The sequence below is a fragment of the Panthera tigris genome, chromosome A2 (genome assembly GCF_018350195.1).
Source record: "Panthera tigris isolate Pti1 chromosome A2, P.tigris_Pti1_mat1.1, whole genome shotgun sequence".
Lineage (NCBI taxonomy): Eukaryota > Metazoa > Chordata > Mammalia > Carnivora > Felidae > Panthera > Panthera tigris.
In genome coordinates, this window is record NC_056661.1 from 49,567,472 (window position 1) to 49,588,822 (window position 21,351).

Consider the following 21,351-nt stretch of genomic DNA (forward strand, 5'->3'; position numbering starts at 1 on the left):
TTTGAGGCCACTGGGAGTTGCTATCAGGGGCACAATTTTGGGGCATCCATCTGTAGGGGTTATGATTGTGTCAACTGGCCTTCAAACAATCAAAATCTGGAAAGTCATCTTTCTTCCTTGGCAGAAAAGTAAAAGTTTCTAATCAAAAGCAAGACTTCGCAATTAAAAGCACAGTTGAAACTTAATCAGTTGGTATGGTCAAGTAAATGCTACATTTTCTTTCCTAATCTACCACTGAGTGCAAACAGGCAATAGAGACAAATGATTTTTCTATGAAAGTTCATATAATATGACCACAACTTTCAAGGGAATCTTGAAATCAGCAATTGTAATAAACCTCATTTTTCTCACTACAAAATAAAGTTATTTAAAGTTATTTTTTAAAAAGCTTTTTAAGTTTGTTTATTTTTAGTAAGAGAGAGCATGAGCAGAGGACAGTGAGAGAGAGAGAGAGAGAGAGAGAGAGAGAGAATCTTAAGCAGGTTCTGCAGGGTCAGTGCAGAAATCAATGTGGGGTTCAAACTCATGAAACTGAGATCATGACCTGAGCCAAAATCAAGAGTCAGACGCTTAACCGAATGAGCCACCCAGGCGCCCTGAAAAATGAAGTTATTAATGGCGACATTTGAATAACGTCTGTAGTCTAGTTAACAGTATTGTACCAATGTCAGTTTCCTGGTTTTGGTAATATATGTAGTTATGTAAGATGTCATTATAAATTGGGTTAAGGCTACATGGGACCTCTTTGTACTAGTTTTACAACTTCTTATAAGTCTAAAATATAAGATAAAAAGTTTGAAAGAAATGGTGTTAATATCTTTTTCACAGGTAGTAATGACTAAATGGGATAAAACATGAAAATATATTGTTAAATTGCCAAAAGTGCATGATTCTTGGTGGTTTAATAATCATTCCTATTCTCCAGCTCTCAAAACCAATGGTTTTTCTCAGGGTAATAATAGCTAATGCATATGTACCCCTTACATGCGTCAGCTATCATTTTAGTTTTTTTAAGTCTGTTACCTCATGTAAGTCTCTCAACAATTCCATGATAGACTAATAATGGTTTTCTTTTTGCAGGTGAGCAAAATGAGGCTGAGGGAAGAGACATTTGGTATAAGTCACATAGCTTAGAACTGGGTAGAATTGGGTCACAAAGCTAGATCTCAGATTCTAGTGCCGGAGCTCTTCAATACCACACACAATGCCTCTCCTTTTGCAGTCTCACCTCCCCAAGATACCAGAATAAAAGAGATTATGGTTTGTATTCATTTGCTTATTTGCTGCATAAAAAGTCACGGCAAACTCAGTGGCTTAAAGCAATACTCTTTTATTATCTCATCATTCTGTAAGTCACAAAGTTGGAGTATGGCATGGCTGGGTTCTCAGCTCACATACTCATGCACTGAAATCAAGGGGTTGGGTACCTGTATTTTCATATAGAGCTCAAGGTCCTCTCCATGTTCAGATGGCTGTGGTAGAATTCATTTCTTTGCATTTTAAGACTAAGGTCTCCATCTCCTTGCTGACTGCCAACCAGAGGACACTCACAGCTCCTCAAGGGTACTCTGTGCCATGTAGCTCCCTTTATCTTCAAAGCCAGCAATGGAGACTCTCCCTACATAAAATCCTTTTGGATTTCAAATCTCTATCCCTGGAAGAGTCTAGGCTGTTTTAAGGGCCCACCTAACTAGGTCGTCAGTCCAGGATAATGTTCCTTTTTGTAAAACCATCTGTGTCACATAAATAACATAAAGATGGCATGGCATATATCAGAGTCACAGCTTGGGGATTACCTAAGGGTCAGGATCTTCAGAGCCCTCAGAATTCTGCCTATCCCAGTGCTTTTCCAACACTGCCAACCTTCTTAACCTTGAAGTACAAGGGTATGAAAAGATAAAAGACCATCTCAAGTTAACCTCAAAATGCAGTTAACTGGCTAACCCAGGCCTTTGGTATGTATTATACAACTGGGAAAAGTGGTGTGCTACCTTTCCCAGAGTTCCTTGATTAATGGAGACTTAAATGCATACCAAGAGTCAATGTTCTCTTGTTGTTGTTTATTTACTGTCCTATTTTGACTAGGACAGAAATTGCTATGAAAAGAATATATCAAGGAACACATGGAATGACAGCTTATCAGGATAACTAGGAAAATCCAGACTACATTCACTCATGCGACATGGTTACTCTTTAGGGGACTCATAGAGGCACGACTCTCCAAATGGACTACTTTGAGTATTTTCCTGTCAGATCAACTGTTGCTAAATGTTAAATGTAAAGAGGCCAAAATACTAAAGTATCAAAGGTTTTAGACCTCCCTCTCCACCAGAGGACAAAGAAAATGCTATATTCACCCCCCAGCTCTTCTTCCTCTCCCCCACTGCTCCTGCAACACCTACCACTCTCCAGGAAAGAACATCAGGGCCAGACTGTTATTTGGATTTGTGACAGAATCATTACAGAAGGGGCAGGAAGAACAAGACTTAGGGAGGTTGAGGTAAGAAAGTCCTTTACAAGAAAGGCTAAGTCAATTTATAAATTAAAAAGCTGAAGAGAAGGAAGAGATAAGACAGAAAAATGTGTGCAAGCTGAAAGCAAAAAGTAGCAGGGGGTGGAGTTAGAAAATGAGCCACTTGAGAGAATATGGGATAGGAAGAACAAGGAATCTTTCAACCTCTTCTGGAAAAAAAATTCTTAACTCAATCTGAGTATTAATTTGCTTGAGGGGGGAGGACGTTCCTAAATCTACTAAAACTATATGTAAAATTGTGTGTGAATATAATTTCTTGAAAATTAATCTATAAAGATTCTGGGAAGGTTATTTGACCCTAAAAATATTGTGAGAAAGGTACCATTACTATGGGAAGAGCTCCAGAAAATGCCTGTATTCTTCTGGATAAGACACAGGGTTATTATAGTAAAGGACTCAGACAATTACAGGCAAACAGAGGCCCTGAAGATATAAGTCACTGGCTTCCTGGTTATGCATGGGGCAGGACATACCTAGCACATACATCATAAAAGTGTACCCAGTATTTGATGGTTGAGAAAGCTGGCCTAGTAGATATTCTATTGTCGCTTGGTAACAGTATGGAGTGGCCAGCCTCCAAAATGGCAACCAATGACCACTTCTTTCTGGTTTCTACACTTTTTTGCACTCTTTTTGCATAGTGAACCAGGGGAGGCTTGAGTGACCAATAGAACACAGAAGTGGTAATATTTTGCTATGGAGATTAAGTCATGGAGGTCAAGTGTTGTGGCCTCTGCCTTGGTCTTTTGGATTTCTTACTCTGGAAAGCTAGCCACCATGTCAAGAGGGCACTCAAGTTGCCCTATAGAAAGTCCCACGTGGAGAGGAACAGAGGTCTCTCAGCAAGAGCAAGAATCAACTTATCAGTTACATGAATGAGCCAAACTAGAACTGGATCCTCCAGTCCCCATCAAACTTTCTTTTTTTTTTTTAATTTTTTTTAACGTTTATTTATTTTTGAGACAGAGAGAGACAGAGCATGAACGGGGGAGGGGCAGAGAGAGAGGGAGACACAGAATCGGAAGCAGGCTCCAGGCTCTGAGCCATCAGCCCAGAGCCCGACGCGGGGCTCAAACTCACGGACCGTGAGATCGTGACCTGAGCTGAAGTCGGACGCTTAACCGACTGAGCCACCCAGGCACCCCCCCCCCATCAAACTTTCAAATGACTGTAATCCTGGCTAATGTCTGAATGTAATCTCATGATATATTCAAGCCAGAACTACACAGTCATGATGCTCCAGAACACCTGATCTACATATGTTGTATAAAATAGTCAATTATTATTCTATAAGCCACTGAATTTTTTGAATAATTTGTTACCTAGTATCTAGCTAGTTAATAGGCCAATGTGCAGAGGTGGTGCTCAATTATGAATTACTAACACTGATATTCAATCTAATATAAACAAAGGTAACATCTGATAAAAACATAAATGCATGTTTTTGCTAATTATGAATGATAATGGTGCCATAACTTATAAAGCACACAGTAGCACATTTTTACCATTGGCTGGCAATGAGTTTATTCCCTCCTGGTTACAGTGGGAAAATGCAATGCTTATATTTTCTTTTGACATACTGATTTCACAAGCTACTATAGATCCCTCTAACTCTGCAATAAAACCACTACCTATCAAACAACAACAACAACAAAATCCACGTCCTTTCTACATTGCTTGCCTTTACAATAACAAAGGGAAAAGCTTATACTAATCCTCAGCTGGATTTAGAAACCAAAGAAAGTGAAATGTAGCGGTATGCTAGTGACATAATAATGAAAATCATCAAATTGGCATTAATACTGTTGATGGAATTTGTTTAAGTAATAAATTTAAATGTATTCACTACACACCTTGAATAGTATTATATTCTCTACAATCAAAAATTAATAAGCATGAAAGTCTACAGTGTTTTTATTTCTGAAAAGAACAAATATTATGGCCTCATAAGAACAATTGAGTGATCTCAATATTTTCTCCCTCAAATATAAGGCAATTAAACATGAACCAACCACGAAGAAATATTAATAACTACAAAATGAAAACCACTGAGGAAAAACTCACAAACAAATGATGGATTGTGTAAACTAGATCATTAAAGCCTAGTAATTTCCAAGGTTTGCTGAACAGATAAAGTATTATTTATTTACAACATGAGGAATTATAGTCCCTCCCTTTTGCAGTACTCTGGTAATGACAAACAGTGTCATTTGGAGCATTTTCAGAAGGCAAACTGTATATTTCTAGAGGTAAACTATATTTGTGTTTCAATGAGAAGACCAAAGTCTCTCTCAAAAATAAATAAATAAACATTAAAAAAAAGAAGTTCAAGAAAGACAGGTGATTGCTGAGCTTTTACTGATAATCTTTTTAAACATCTAACAGCAGGGATGAGCATGTCTGTAGCAAGTGACAAGAAGAAAGTTAAACTAGTATAGGCAATAATAATAATAATAATAATAATAATAATAGCAACACATAGTGAGATTTATTAAATACTTACTGTAGATTGAAAAAGTGACCATAATCACTCCTAGCTCTCCCCGCATTTAAACTCTTTGCAATGTGACAGATTTTCGTATGAAAAGGTAGTCTACTTCTCCATTTCACAGACGAGGGTTGGCCTCATGACTTGCTTGGTCTAAGCACCATGAGAGAAAGGATGTGGGAGGGCTTGCTGGAGGATGTGGGACCATGCAGAGATAAACTAAGCCATCTCAGAAACTTACCACAGACGCATTAGTGAGCAGATCTGAGACAAGAATAACCACCCAGCAGAACCCAGAAAAAAAGGCCAACCCATAGAATCATAAGTTCAATTGATGGTTGTTTTAAGTCACTAACTTTGGGGTAGTTTATTATGTAGCAATAGTTAACTGGTATGTGCCAAGCATTACCTAAAGTGTGTTACACACATTATTTAATATAATCCTTGCCACATGCTATGAGGTAGGTAGTATTAGTATCTCCATTTTAGAGGTGAGAACCTGAGGCATAGAACAACAGAGGGAATTCATTGTTTAATGTACCTGAAATATTCCAAGGATATGATCCTACTGGATTCAGGTATGACTGGTCTAGATCTTTAGGCAATGTCACCAGGACTCTGTTTTAATTATTATCCACTTCTGGCTCCACTTTTCTCTTCACTGTATGGATTTATCCTCAAAGTCCCCTTCCCTGGGCTGGCTATCTGCTCATAATCCAGAGGAAAATAGCTCAGGTAAAAGTCTAGGGAGGCTCTGACTAGCTAGACCTAATCATGTGCCCAATTCAAGGACCAGGGGGCAGGTGAAACCTTATGACTGGCAGTTCCATCAGAATCACCTGGTGGGGACGGGCTAGAGAGCAATAGTTCTGGGATGGAAAAATGAATACTGGGCGGACAGTAGCATTATGCCCTCTGCAATGATTCACAGATTCATTACGTGGATTCTAGGACCCCTGAGTGCTGACGTGATTGGAAATATTTGAACTATAACATCGAGTCTGTCTAGAACCTGGTGTACCCTCCAACACACAAAACCAAGGACTCCACTCTTCTAGTCCCCAGGCACCCTTCTCTTCTCCCATCTCTCCATGCCACCTTGTCACAGCTCCTCTCCCTGAATAATAAGAACACTCTCTGGCACTTTTTAGTTTTATAGATTTAGCTGATGTTTGAAGAACAGCATTTTCTCCACAGCTAAATTGGAAAGTGGATTATTTGCTTTACAAAAAGATTCTCGACTTTACAAAGGATTTCCCAGAAGAGGACTTTAAATAGCAACCTCCCCCTAGTGCATTTAAACTATAATTCCATTTGCAAGCTACTGCTTCTCAATACCTCAAATTTAGTTTACTTGAGGGGCTAGGCTAGGCAGGGACTTCTAAAAGTCCCTCCAACTCAAAAAGTACATGAGTCTGACCAACAACTCATAGCAGAAAGACCAGGATAGTGGTACTTGTTGCTCTCACCTGTAAAAGGTGTGTAAGAATGTCACCTACCACAAAGTTATGTTGTGAGGACCAAATTAGTTAAGATAGATGACATGTCTAGCACATTGCTAGTACAAATCAAGTAGTCTGCCTGCAACTACTTTGACTAGCTTCCAACCCGTTTGGGCTTCCTAGCCAGAGGTGTCCATTCAAAATGTAAATTCTACCTTGTCACACCATTCCACTCAAAATCTCAATAGTTTTTCAATGCCACAATCAAAAACCTCATTCCTTGGAAGATTCAATGAGAGCCCAATGCCTGGCCTTCCCCTGGCTGCTAGAACCATTACTCACCATTCTCATTCCCATCTTTACACAAAATCTGATATTTTCTCCAAATTACAAGAAAATGAAATTTCTTCTCCTCTTCTTCTACCTCCTCCTGTGAGCCTCAGCTCCATTTCTGTGCTCTCCTTTGCAATGAAACTTCTTGAAAGATTTGTCCATGTTCATGGTCTTTAGTTGTTCCCTCCCCACTCCCTACTTGAAATCTCCACTTGGATATAAAATGCAAATCTTATCGGCATGTCCAGCAACGAACTCCTAGTCCCCTCCTTCTCTATCTTGCTCTCCCTGGACTTTTTCTCACATAAGTTGACGCAAATCCAAACTTCTGGAAATCTTGCAGAAGTGTCTGTCTATCCATACCCACCATCCATATCCATCAGTTAACCCTATTGCCTCACCTTCAGAGTACAAGTGAAGAATGACCACTTCTCACTAACTGCACTGCCTTCCACTGGCCTATGCCATAGCTGTCTATTGTTGGAATTACTGCAATAGCCTCCTCATTACCTTGGCTTCCACCCTTGGCTCCCAAACCTTTATTTCCAGTAGAGTAGGAAGATAAATCCTGTTTAAACAGCAAGTCAGATCATGTCCTGATTGCTGAAAACCCTTCAGTAGCCATTTCACTCCGAGCAAAAGCCAAAGCCCAACAAAGACCAGAAGGCCCTCTGTAATCTAACCACCACCCAGATCTTTTTAGCTTATTTCCTACTAACTCCCCACCTGGCCCACTCTGCTCCAACCATGCCAGCCTGCAACCTTTCCTGAACATGACAAGCACACTCCCATCTTTTAACCTGGCTGTGTTCTCTACCTGAAACACTTTTTCACTGGGTATCTGTGGAGTTCACCCCTCACCCTTCAGACTGTCACCTTCATAATGAGGCTCCCCTTTATCAGTACCTTCAAAAGCAGGAGTTGCCCCCACCTGGAGATACTCATGATTCTCGATACCCCTCACCATCTGTTTCCCTTGCCACTTTCTAATGTACTATATAATTTCATTATTAGGTTTATTATTCACTGACTCTCCCTTTCCCAAATATATTAGCTCCTCAAGGACTGTAATCTTAGTGTGTCTTGTTCATGTATCCCACACAATCAGAAAAAAAAAAAGCCCAGCATATAACAGATGCTCAATAAATATGTTAACTAAGTAGATGCTCTTGTGATGCTGGTCTTCCATTCTCCTAAAACTTGAAGCTATAGTTCATACATCACTTCCTCAGAAAAACCCTCACTGATCTCCCTGGTAAATTTCCTTAATGACAGACCCAAAGTCCCTCTGCTTCACAGAACTTGTTTTTTAAAGTTTATTTATTTTAAGAAAGTGTGCGTATGTGAACCACAGAGAGAGAGGAGGAGAGAGAATCCCAAGCAGGCTCCATGCTCTCAGTGCACAGCCTAAAGCAGGGCTTGATCTCACCAACCTGGAGATCATGACCTGAGCCGAAATCAGGAGTCAGACGTTTACTTGGATGAGCCACTCAAGTATCCCTCCTTCATAGCACTTTTTTTTTCAATATATGAAATTTATTGTCAAATTGGTTTCCATACAACACCCAGTGCTCATCCCAAAAGGTAACCTCCTCAATACCCATCACGCATCCTCCCCTCCCTCCCACCCCCCATCAACCCTCAGTTTGTTCTCAGTTTTTAACAGTCTCCTATGTTTTGGCTCTCTCCCACTCTAACATCTTTTTTTTTTCCTTCCCCTTCCCCATGGGTTTCTGTTAAGTTTCTCAGGATCCACATAAGAGTGAAACCATATGGTATCTGTCTTTCTCTGTATGGCTTATTTCACTTAGCATCACACTCTCCAGTTCCATCCACGTTGCTACAAAAGGCCATATTTCATTCTTTCTCATTGCCACGTAGTATTCCATTGTGTATATAAACCACAATTTCTTTACCCATTCATCAGTTGATGGACATTTAGGCTCTTTCCATAATTTAGCTATTGTTGAGAGTGCTGCTATAAACATTGGGGTACAAGTGCCCCTATGCATCAGTACTCCTGTATCCCTTAGGTAAATTCCTAGCAGTGCTATTGCTGGGTCATAGGGTAGGTCTATTTTTAATTTTCTGAGGAACCTCCACACTGCTTTCCAGAGCGGCTGCACCAATTTGCAATCCCACCAACAGTGCAAGAGGGTTCCCGTTTCTCCACATCCTCTCCAGCATCTATAGTCTCCTGATTTGTTCATTTTGGCCACTCTGACTGGCGTGAGGTGATATCTGAGTGTGGTTTTGATTTGTATTTCCCTGATAAGGAGCGACGTTGAACATCTTTTCATGTGCCTGTTGGCCATCTGGATATCTTCTTTAGGGAAGTGTCTATTCATGTTTTCTGCCCATTTCTTCACTGGGTTATTTGTTTTTTGGGTGTGGAGTTTGGTGAGCTCTTTATAGATTTGGGATACTAGCCCTTTGTCCGATATGTCATTTGCAAATATCTTTTCCCATTCTGTTGGTTGCCTTTTAGTTTTGTTGGTTGTTTCCTTTGCTGTGCAGAAGCTTTTTATCTTCATAAGGTCCCAGTAATTCATTTTTGCTTTTAATTCCCTTGCCTTTGGGGATGTGTTGAGTAAGAGATTGCTACGACTAATGTCAGAGAGGTCTTTTCCTGCTTTCTCCTCTAGGGTTTTGATGGTTTCCTGTCTCACATTCAGGTCCTTTACCCATTTTGAGTTTATTTTTGTGAATGGTGTGAGAAAGTGGTCTAGTTTCAACCTTCTGCATGTTGCTGCCCAGTTCTGCCAGCACCATTTGTTAAAGAGACTGTCTTTTTTCCATTGGATGTTCTTTCCTGCTTTGTCAAAAATGAGTTGGCCATACGTTTGTGGGTCTAGTTCTGGGGTTTCTATTCTATTCCATTGGTCTATGTGTCTGTTTTTGTGCCAATACCATGCTGTCTTGATGATGACAGCTTTGTAGTAGAGGCTAAAGTCTGGGACTGTGATGCCTCCTGCTTTGGTCTTCTTCTTCAAAATTACTTTGGCTATTTGGGGCCTTTTGTGGTTCCATATGAATTTTAGGATTGCTTGTTCTAGTTTCGAGAAGAATGCTGGTGCAATTTTGATTGGGATTGGATTGAATGTGTAGATAGCTTTGGGTAGTATTGACGTTTTGACAATATTTATTCTTCCAATCCATGAGCAGGGAATGTCTTTCCATTTCTTTATATCTTCTTCAATTACCTGCATAAGCTTTCTATAGTTTTCAGCATACGGATCTTTTACATCTTTGGTTAGATTTATTCCTAGGTATTTTATGCTTCTTGGTGCAATTGTGAATGGGATCAGTTTCTTTATTTGTATTTCTGTTGCTTCATTGTTAGTGTATAAGAATGCAACTGATTTCTGTACATTGATTTTGTATCGTGCAACTTTGCTGAATTCATGTATCAGTTCTAGCAGACTTTTGGTGGAGTCTATCGGATTTTCCATGTATAATATCATGTCATCTGCAAAAAGCAAAAGCTTACTTCATCTTTGCCAATTTTGATGCCTTTGATTTCCTTTTGTTGTCTGATTGCTGATGCTAGAACTTCCAACACTATATTAAACAACAGTGGTGAGAGTGGGCATCCCTGTCATGTTCCTGATCTCAGGGAAAAAGCTCTCAGGTTTTCCCCATTGAGGATGATGTTAGCTGTGGGCTTTTCATAAATGGCTTTTATGATGTGTAAGTATGTTCCTTCTACCCCAACTTTCTCAAGGGTTTTTATTAAGAAAGGGTGCTGGATTTTGTCAAAGGTGTTTTTTGCATCGATTGACAGGATCATATGGTTCTTCTCTTTTTTTTTTTGTTAATGTGATGTATCACGTTGATTGATTTGCGAATGTTGAACCAGCCCTGCATCCCAGGAATGAATCCCACTTGATCATGGTGAATAATTCTTTTTATAAACTGTTGAATTTGATTTGCTAGTATCTTATTGAGAATTTTTGCATCCATATTCATCAGGGATATTGGCCTATAGTTCTCTTTTTTTACTGGGTCTCTGTCTGTTTTAGGAATCAAAGTAATACTGGCTTCATAGAATGAGTCTGGAAGTTTTCCTTCCCTTTCTATTTCTTGGAATAGCTTGAGAAGGATAGGTATTATCTCTGCTTTAAACGTCTGGTAGAACTTCCCTGGGAAGCCATCTGGTCCTGGACTCTTATTTGTTGGGAGATTTTTGATGACTGATTCAATTTCTTCGCTGGTTATGGGTCTGTTCAAGCTTTCTATTTCCTCCTGATTGAGTTTTGGAAGAGTGTGGATGTTTAGGAATTTGTCCATTTCTTCCTGGTTGTCCAGTTTGTTGGCATATAATTTTTCATAGTATTCCCTGATAATTGTTTGTATCTCTGAGGGATTGGTTGTAATAATCCCATTTTCATTCATGATTTTATCTGTTTGGGTCATCTCCCTTTTCTTTTTGAGAAGCCTGGCTAGAGGTTTGTCAATTTTGTTTATTTTTTCAAAAAACCAACTCTTGGTTTCATTGATCTGCTCTACAGTTTTTTTAGATTCTATATTGTTTATTTCTGCCCTGATCTTTATTATTTCTCTTCTTCTGCTGGGTTTAGGCTGCCTTTGCTGTTCTGCTTCTATTTCCTTTAGGTGTGCTGTTAGATTTTGTATTTGGGATTTTTCTTGTTTCTTGAGATAGGCCTGGATTGCAACGTATTTTCCTCTCAGGACTGTTTTTGCTGCGTCCCAAAGTATTTGGATTGTTGTATTTTCATTTTCGTTTGTTTCCACATATTTTTTAATTTCTTCTCTAATTGCCTGGTTGACCCACTCATTCTTTAGTAAGGTGTTCTTTAACCTCCATGCTTTTGGAGGTTTTCCAGACTTTTTCCTGTGGTTGATTTCAAGCTTCATAGCATTGTGGTCTGAAAGTATGCATTGTATAATTTCAATTCTTGTAAACTTATGAAGGACTGTTTTGTGACCCAGTATATGATCTATCTTGGAGAATGTTCCATGTGCACTCGAGAAGAAAGTATATTCTGTTGCTTTGGGATGCAGAGTTCTAAATATATCTGTCAAGTCCATCTGATCCAATGTATCATTCAGGGCCCTTGTTTCTTTATTGACTGTGTGTCTAGATGATCTATCCATTTCTGTAAGTGGAGTGTTAAAGTCCCCTGCAATTACCACATTCTTATCAATAAGGTTGCTTATGTTTGTGAGTAATTGTTTTATATATGGGGGCTCCGATATTCGGCACATAGACATTTATAATTGTTAGCTCTTCCTGATGGATAGACCCTGTAATTATTATATAATGCCCTTCTTCATCTCTTGTTACAGCCTTTAATTTAAAGTCTAGTTTGTCTGATATAAGTATGGCTACTCCAGCTTTCTTTTGGCTTCCAGTAGCATGATAAATAGTTCTCCATCCCCTCACTCTCAATCTGAAGGTGTCCTCAGGTCTAAAATGAGTCTCTTGTAGACAGCAAATAGATGGGTCTTGTTTTTTTATCCATTCTGATACCCTATGTCTTTTGGTTGGCGCATTTAATCCATTTACATTCAGTGTTATTATAGAAAGATATGGGTTTAGAGTCATTGTGATGTCTGTATGTTTTATGCTGGTAGTGATGTCTCTGGTACTTTGTCTCACAGGATCCCCCTTAGGATCTCTTGTAGGGCTGGTTTAGTGGTGACAAATTCCTTCAGTTTTTGTTTATTTGGGAAGACCTTTATCTCTCCTTCTATTCTAAATGACAGACTTGCTGGATAAAGGATTCTCGGCTGCATATTTTTCCTGTTTAGCACACTGAGGATATCGTGCCAATCCTTTCTGGCCTGCCAAGTTTCAAAAGAGAGATCAGTCACGAGTCTTATAGGTCTCCCTTTATATGTGAGGGCACGTTTATCCCTTGCTGCTTTCAGAATTTTCTCTTTATCCTTGTATTTTGCCAGTTTCACTATGATATGCCGTGCAGAAGATCGATTCAAGTTATGTCTGAAGGGAGTTCTCTGTGCCTTTGGATTTCAATGCCTTTTTCCTTCCCCAGTTCAGGGAAGTTCTCAGCTATTATTTCTTCAAGTACCCCTTCAGCACCTTTCCCTCTCTCTTCCTCCTCTGGGATACCAATTATGCGTATATTATTTCTTTTTAGTGTATCACTTAGTTCTCTAATTTTCCCCTCATACTCCTGGGTTTTTTTTTATCTCTCTTTCTCTCAGCTTCCTTTTTTTCCATAACTTTATCTTCTAGTTCACCTATCTCCCCTCTGCCTCTTCAATCCGAGCTGTCGTGGTTTCCATTTTGTTTTGCATTTCGTTTAAAGTGCTTTTCAGCTCCTCATGACTGTTCCTTAGTCCCTTGATCTCTGTAGCAAGAGATTCTCTGCTGTCCTCTATACTGTTTTCAAGCCCAGCGATTAATTTTATGACTATTATTCTAAATTCACTTTCTGTTATATTATTTAAATCCTTTTTGATCAGTTCATTGGCTGTTGTTATTTCCTGGAGATTCTTCTGAGGGAATTCTTACGTTTGGTCATTTTGGATAGTCCCTGGAGTGGTGAGGACCTGCAGGGCACTTCCCCTGTGCTGTGGTGTATAATTGGAGTTGGTGGGCAGGGCCGCAGTCCGACCTGATGTCTGCCCCCAGCCCACCGCTGGGGCCACAGTCAGACTGGTGTGTGCCTTCTCTTCCCCTCTGCTAGGGGTGGGATTCACTGTGGGGTAGCGTGGCCCATCTGGGCTACTTGCACACTTCCAGGCTTCTGGTGCTGGGGATATGGCGTATTAGCTGGGGTGGGTAGGCAAGGTGCACGGGGGCAGGAGGGGCAGGCTTACCTCGCTTCTCCTTAGGTGATCCACTTCAGGAGGGGCCCTGTGGCAGCGGGAGGGAGTCAGATCCACTGCCAGAGGTTTGGCTCCGCAGAAGCACAGAGTTGGGTGTTTGTGCGGAGCGAGCAAGTTCCCTGGCAGGAACTGGTTCCCTTTGGGATTTTGGCTGGGGGATGGGCGGGGGAGATGGCGCTGGTGAGCGCCTTTGTTCCCCGCCAAGTTGAGCTCTGTTCCGGGGGCTCAGCAACTCTCCCTCCCTTTGTCCTCCAGCCTTCCTGCTTTCCGAGCAGAGCTGTTAACTTATGACCTCCCAGAGGCTAAGTCTCGCTTGCTGTCGGAACACAGTCCGTCAGGCCCCTCCGCTTTTGCCAGCCAGACTCGGGGGCTCTGCTTGGCTGGCAGGCTGCCCCTCAGCCCCAGCTCCCTCCCGCCAGTCCGTGGAGCGCGCACCGCCTTGCCGCCCTTCCTACCCTCTTCCGTGGGCCTCTAGTCTGCGCTTGGCTCCGGAGACTCCGTTCTACTAATCCTCTGGCGGTTTTCTGGGTTATTTAGGCAGGTGTAGGTGGAATCTAAGTGATCAGCAGGACGCGCAGTGAGCCCAGCGTCCTCCTATGCCGCCATCTTCCAACCTCCTCCCATAGCACTTTTGAGACATCTAACTTATATTTGCTTTGTGACTACCCAAGCTCTCTCAGGACAGGGAAAATTCTGTTTTTATTTATCATCTTTATCACTAATACCTAAGAGTCTTTGCATATAGTAAGTGTTCAATAAGTATTTTTTAAATAAATGAATAGCAGTTGGTTATTCATATTATAAGAAGTTAATATTCCTTTACTCATCAATGGCCCCAAGCACATACACAATTAGCATGATTAAAATCAACCTTCTTTACGAGCACATGGGTGGCTCAGTCAGTTAAGCATCTAATCCTTGATTTTGGCTCAGGTCATGATCTCACGGTACCTGGGATCAAGCCCTCCACTGGGCTCTGCACTGACAGCATAAAGCCTGCTTTGGATTCTCTCTCTCTCTACCTCTCTCTTTGCCCCATTCCTGCTGTTGCATGCTCGCTCTCTCTCTCTCTCTCTCAAAATAAATAAACTTTTTAAAAAATCATTAAAATTTTTTTTAATGTTTACTTATTTATTTTGAGAGAGGGAGAGAGACAGAGAATCCCAAGAAGGCTCCCCACTGTCAGAAGAGAGCCCAGAGCAGGGCTCAAATTCACAAACCATGATATCATGACATGAGCTGAAACCAAGAGTTGGACACTTAACCAACTTACTCCTCCCTAGGCACCCCTAAAATTTTTCAAAATTTTATTTCCTTTATTTCCAGTAGAGGAAACAGTTAATTGTCCCCCAAATAGGCCAGTGGTAACCTGCAGGGCTCCTGTAGATACTTTGCCTTCTACCCTATGTAGCTAAAGGACTGTACCCAAGTGATCTGAGTGCCTTCTATTAGAACTTTACCTCAGTATTAGTTGGTTTCATCTGAAACAGGCCTTTTCATTTCCATCTTAAAAGCATGCAAATATTTTTGTTTTATGAATAAAAAATTGAAATTTGCCTGGGGAACCTGGGTGGTTCAGTCAGTTAAGCATCTGACTCTTGATTTTGGCTCAGATCATGATCTCACCTATGTTAGGCTCTGTGCTGACAGCCTGGAGCCTGCCTGGGAATCTCTCTCTCCCTCTTTCTACCTCTCCTCCACAAACACTGTGTTCACGTGCTCTCTTACTCTCTCTCAAAATAAATAAACTTAAAAAAAACAAATAGAAATTTGCACATTAGACTCCAAAAATATCCATTCTTAATCTTTTCACTTTAAAGTGTTTTCTTTTTAAATTTATTTTATGACAGATTAATTCAAAATTCATCATTGTAAGAGAGATGAGCATAATTGCCCAAAAAAGAAAAAGATGGTGGCACATCTCTGATCTTCTGATAACTGTGTAAATACTGATATTCTACATGCATGGAATTATGACTAACTGAATTAGGGCTGATATCGTATACCCCGGATTTGTTGGGTTGTGTTAGTAATTTAACACAGAAAATTACTGATATAATCCTCTGGTTAGTAAAATTAAATAGAGCTTCTTTCTTGATACACTATAGCCTTTTTAATCTGGGACTTGAGAAGGCTCAGAATGAAGAGACATGGGTTAACTGCTTATGTATTCCTAGTTTTCTCCTCAGAACATTTACATAGTATGTCCCTGTTGGGATGTTCAAGATTGACTGCTGAGCACTAAATAGTCTGGGCCCAGCCACAGGAATAGATTAGTACACAGAAGCCTGATGGAATTTTCCTCTGAAGAAGGGCTCTACCTCTCCTTCTCACCCCACTCTGAAAAGACACTGTAACTCTTGTGGGGTCTGAGGCCTTGATAAATAAAGCAGTGGCAAAGAGGGTGGGTTAGGCATCTTATATTTGCCAAGGACTCTTGAGAGAAAAAAGGAAACATTTTAACAATTTTACTACCAAATATTTCAAGCATATAAAAATGTATACAAATAATAAAACTAACACTCTTACGTCCACTATCAAACTTTGCCAAATCTTAATATTTTATCTTGTATCAGATCTAGTAGAAATAAAAGGGAACATCAGAGATGTGATTGATGTTCTCTAAGGACCCCACCTGTACCACACATTCACCTGTCTTCTTTCCAAGACATATTTACTCTCCAGAGTCTAAAGTTTACATTGACATGTGTTTTTTATTGTTATCTATACATTTTTTGTGTGTTTTAAAATATATTCTCTAAGCAAGTTGTACATACACACACACACACACACACACACACACACACACACACACACGCATGCACCTTGGCTCACTATTCTATTTTTTAGATGTATCCATATTAAAACTTGAATAAATCACATTCCATGTCATCTACTTTAAACCAGTGAATTGCATTTCAGCATTTAAACTCATAAGTGATGGGGCACCTGAGTGGCTCAGTCAATTAAGCGTCTGACTTCAGCTCATGATCTCACAGTTTGTGGTTTCAAGCCCTGCATCAGGCTCTGTGCTGACAGCTCATAGCTGGAGACTGCTCCAGATTCTGTGTCTCCCTCTCTCTCTACTCCTCCCCTGTTCATTCTCTCTCTCTCCCTCTCTCTCTCTCTCTCTCTGTCTGTGTCTCTCTCTCTCTCTCTCTCTGTCTCTCTCTCTCTCAAAAAAATAATAAATTAACATTAAATTCCTAACAGATCAACTCATTCTCATGGTGGTATATGTTCATGTTGTTTCTTTTTCTTGGTATGGCAGGGGTACTGGTGGCAGGAGTGAGGGAAGAATAAGAGCTACTTTTTCTTCCTGGTGATTCCAATATGTACCCTGCAAGAGAGTCTGTGTGGTTAAAAGATGTCTGTGATGATTAACCTTACATGTCAAGTTGTCTGAACCATGATATCCAAATTTTTGGTTAAATGTTATTCCAGAAGTTTCTGTGAGGATGTTTTATGGATAAGATAAACATTTAAATTGATGGAATGTGAGTAAAGCAAATTGCCCTCCATAATGTAGGTGGACTTCAATCAATCAGTTCAAGGAGAAGAAAAAGCTAAGAGAAAAAAGACTGAGGTCCCCTGAGCAAGAAGGAATTCTTCCAACAGACTGCTTTGTCCAATGAAATGCAACTCTTCCCTGAGTCCCCAGCCTCCCAAGCCATCTGGTAGATTGTGGATTCACGGAGTCTTCAGAAGCACATGAGCCAATTCCTTAAAATCAATCAATCAACCAATCAATCTGCATGTGTGTTTGTGTGTGCACATACATATATGAATGTACATACACACACACATCCTGTTCCTTCTATTTTTATGGAAAACCCTGACATAAGGTCAAAATATAAATTTCATTTGTTTTCATTTGTGGCTGTCTGGTCTTTGGAGATCCAGAAACTTGGGAATGGAGCAAAAGCAATGGACACATTTGTTGTGTACGCTTTTCTAGTTGTTGTGTATGCTTTTCTTTCACCTAAACTTATACTTTCAGCCCTGGGCCATGAGTTATTTTCTCTACTCTCTGTGCTTTATCAGAAGATGTAAGATAAGGGGCACCTGGGTGGCTCAGTCGGTTAAGTGTCCGACTTCAGCTCAGATCATGGTCTCACGGTCCGAGAGTTTGAGCCCCGCATCGGGCTCTGTGCTGATAGCTCAGAGCCTGGAGCTTTCTTCCCATTCTGTGTCTCCTCCTCTGTCTGCCTCTCCCACACTCATGCTCTGTCTCTCAAAAATGAATAAACATTAAAAAAAGAATTAAAAAAAGAAGACACATGATTAATCTCATAGGCACTCAACTATTGTTTATTAAATTATTAGCTGAATAAATGTGCGTGGTAATTTCAGAGAGCCAAATAGGGATAATAGTAATAAAGGGACCACTTAACCAACAAATCCATCAATACAAATATACCTGTGTGGCATGGTCATATATTTAGCACTATACTGGAAAGTGTTGGGTAACAGGGTCCAGAGAGACTTGGAAAAATAATTGCAATGGTGACATTTAAGGTCAAAACATAAAAGCACTCAAAAAATGCCGGTACAAAAGCAGCATGTGATAAAAACAAATATAAAAAGAATCATAAGATAGTAGTGATAGAAATAAATATGAGAATAAGTATGAGAAGAATGAGAGGTAGCATGATACAATGATAAAAAGAATGCCAAATTTGGGAACTGAAGGTCTGCATTCAAATCCTAACACTGCCACCCTGTGTTCCATATAATCCTTGGCCAGACAATTAACTCTCTAGCCTTGTTTGCCTTTTTTACAGAATGACTTTCAATTGTCTCTCACTGTGTTCACCCTCTAGATTTCTCATGTGTTGAGTGGTGAATAAGTCAGTTATATGAACATCAAGTACTAATTTATTGATTTTCCTCTACCTGAACATCAAGTACTAATTTATTGATTTCCCTCTACCCTCTGTTTGTCAATCACAAAAACTACTCTGTTAATGAAGTAAAGCAGCATTCAGTACTCAAGGTGCTATGTTTAAAAATTTTTTTTACATTTATTTATTTTTGACAGATGGAGAGAGAGAGAGCACAAATGGGGAAGGGGCAAAGAGAGAAGGAGACAGAATCAGAAGCAGGCTCCAGGCTCCGAGCTGTCAGCACAGAGCCCAACGCGGGGCTCGAACTCACAAACCATGAGATCATGACCTGAGCTGAAGTCAGACACTTAACCGACTAAGCCACCCAGGTGCCCCCCCCAATGGTGCTATGTTTAAAAGAAACTACTGAACTCTGTCAAAATCCAGTGACATTACCAAGTACAGGATGAACCACTTTGCTACTTCTTGGATGACTTCACATTTTACATCCTGTTCTGGACACTTCAGAATCTTGTGACAGATCAGATCATGGAACATGGGTCATGTAAATGCCTTCAAGTTGCTCAAATCAGCAACCCCATAACAAGATAGGCAGTCAGATGAAATTATCAGAAGCACAGATGGCACTCAATCGGGCTTAGTGTGGGAGAATTCCTTCTCAAAACATGTGGGGATTGAGTTCTCCTTTATGCTACCCCTTTGTGGAAATGCTTTATGTTTAATCAACCTCTCTTTGCCCACATGCCTGAGAAATGCAATTCCCTTTTCAATGGGGAAAATTGGCCCCTGACTGATTTCCATTATATTTATATATCCTTTGCCTTCCTGGGCATGCATCGGCTGGGTCTCTGCAGTGACAAACTGATGGATGGGGCTCTATGGAGTGGAGAGGAGATGCAACTCCATAGGACAGAGTTCCTCCTTTCCATCTATCTGCTCTGAAGGTATACCATCTCCCAGCTGGAAGCCACAGAAACACAACACAAAGATCCTGAGACTCGGAAAAGTGCTTTGAAAAAGAGAACTGAGAAATATAAAGTACAGTTAAAAGTGTCAGGGTATTCGGTTACAGTCCTGGCTCCACTGATAGCTAAATAGGTGACCTTGGATAAATCACATAAACTCATTAATAAAATGGAAATCTTTCTACCTCATTTCTCTTGTGAAATAACCAAAAAGTGAAAACTTATATTAGGAATGCAAGGTTTTTTGTTTTTTTTTTTTTTTTGATAAATATGATCATATATAGTCTACTAGGGATAAAAATCTCAAGGTGCTTCCTGTGGTACCCTCATTGGCCCTGAGCAGTAGAGCTTTGTGGTTACATGTAAGGAAGGGATTTGGAAGTCACCTGCAGGATTTAAATCTCACCTCCAACTCTGGCCATAGGTGTGACCTCACATAAGTTCCTCAAACTGAATTATCAACCTTTTTTTTTCCTTATCTACAAAATAATTAGCTCACAGAGTTATTGTCATGTTAGTTCACGTATGACAAAATTAACATAACTGAGTTGATTCTAGTTCTGAAAATTATTCTGGACACGCTGGTGTTATTTGGTATAGTATTTGTGTAAAAGGCTGAAAAGAAGCCAACGTAGAGGATGCTAACACAAATCGTAGAGAAGGCAAAGTTTCTTTCTATGTCTAGTGCCAGCAGGCACCCCCAGACCCTCGTTCCTCCTTCCTGCTATCCCTTTAGTGTGCTCAATGGGATTTTAAAGCAGCTCTTCCTCCACACTGCCCAATAGAAGAATGAAATACAGATATAAGATGCTGTCCTCCAAAATGTACATTTTGTGGGGCCAAGCACAGGACACAAAGAAAATCTAGAGGAAAATTCTAGAGTGTACATACAAATGCTCAAGACATAGGATGTCAGAGATGAAGAAGTAAGGGAATCATCCTAGTGGGATACAAGCCACCATGGCTGTATCACAAAATCACAAAATCACAGTGAGTTCTTTTGTATTCACAAAATCACAATGAAGTTCTTTGAGTGTCTACTGTGAAAACATTGTCCAACATACTTTATTGTCTATAATCTCATTCAGTCCTCATAAATCTCCTTCAGAGTAAATATTACCATTCCCCCTTTAGAAAGGAGGAAAGGCTCACAGTGATGTCTCCTGGATGAAGTCACACAGAAGTTATGAAAAAGAGTGAGTCTGTGATAGGTTTTTGCAGCTCTGCCTTACCTTCCCAGAATTTTAAAAGTTCATTTGGCTGGTCACATAAAATAACTCACCCCTATGTGTCCAGGGCAGTCTTCTGGATTCTGGACCTTGTGCTGTTATTTTCTTGCTTTCATTGGCCCACTGGAAGCTTCAGTTCCCAAAATCTCCAGATAAGGAGTAGTTCCAAAGGTTCCCTGAGCCTAAAAGGGAGAAGGAAATAATAGGTAGATGAAATCATAATTGCACAAATAAAAAATAATGGCAGAATAGACCACTAAAAATAGGAACTAATATTTCCTGGAAAAAGAGGGCAACAAAGTTTAAGACTTTATCTTGAGAAAATAAAACTAAAATGTATTAAAGGGAGTTAATTTTACATTTAATAAAAATATAAATTATACTGCAATTATTTGACAATTATTAAAATTAACAAAGAACATTTGAGATCATTTTCCAAAGGAATTACATAACTGCATGCCCATGATACCCTCTAATGTAAAGGGAATCATTCTTGCAAAAAAAAACACTGAGAGTTCATCAATTTTCCCAAAGGCTTCCCTGTATCCTTTGATATTCAAATCATCAAATTATTCTCCTTTGAAGCCTATCATGTCATCTTCCTTGTCGATTTTTCTCTTCTTCAATTATTAACTGGTCTAACTCTGTCAGATCCTCATTTGTCAATTATTTTGCATGTGATTAGAGAAATTCTT

At 39.9% G+C, this 21,351-nt stretch overlaps 1 long non-coding RNA gene across 1 annotated transcript in view; it reads right to left on the reverse strand.

The window, feature by feature from the left end:
• The window catches only part of LOC122236728, a 64,502-nt gene extending 43,675 nt beyond the window's left edge, over nucleotides 1-20,827 (reverse strand). The window contains exon 1 of the long non-coding RNA XR_006214949.1: nucleotides 20,710-20,827. This is a non-coding gene — a long non-coding RNA (uncharacterized LOC122236728). The remainder of the gene's footprint in view (nucleotides 1-20,709) is intronic.
• Nucleotides 20,828-21,351: the final 524 nt, after the last annotated feature.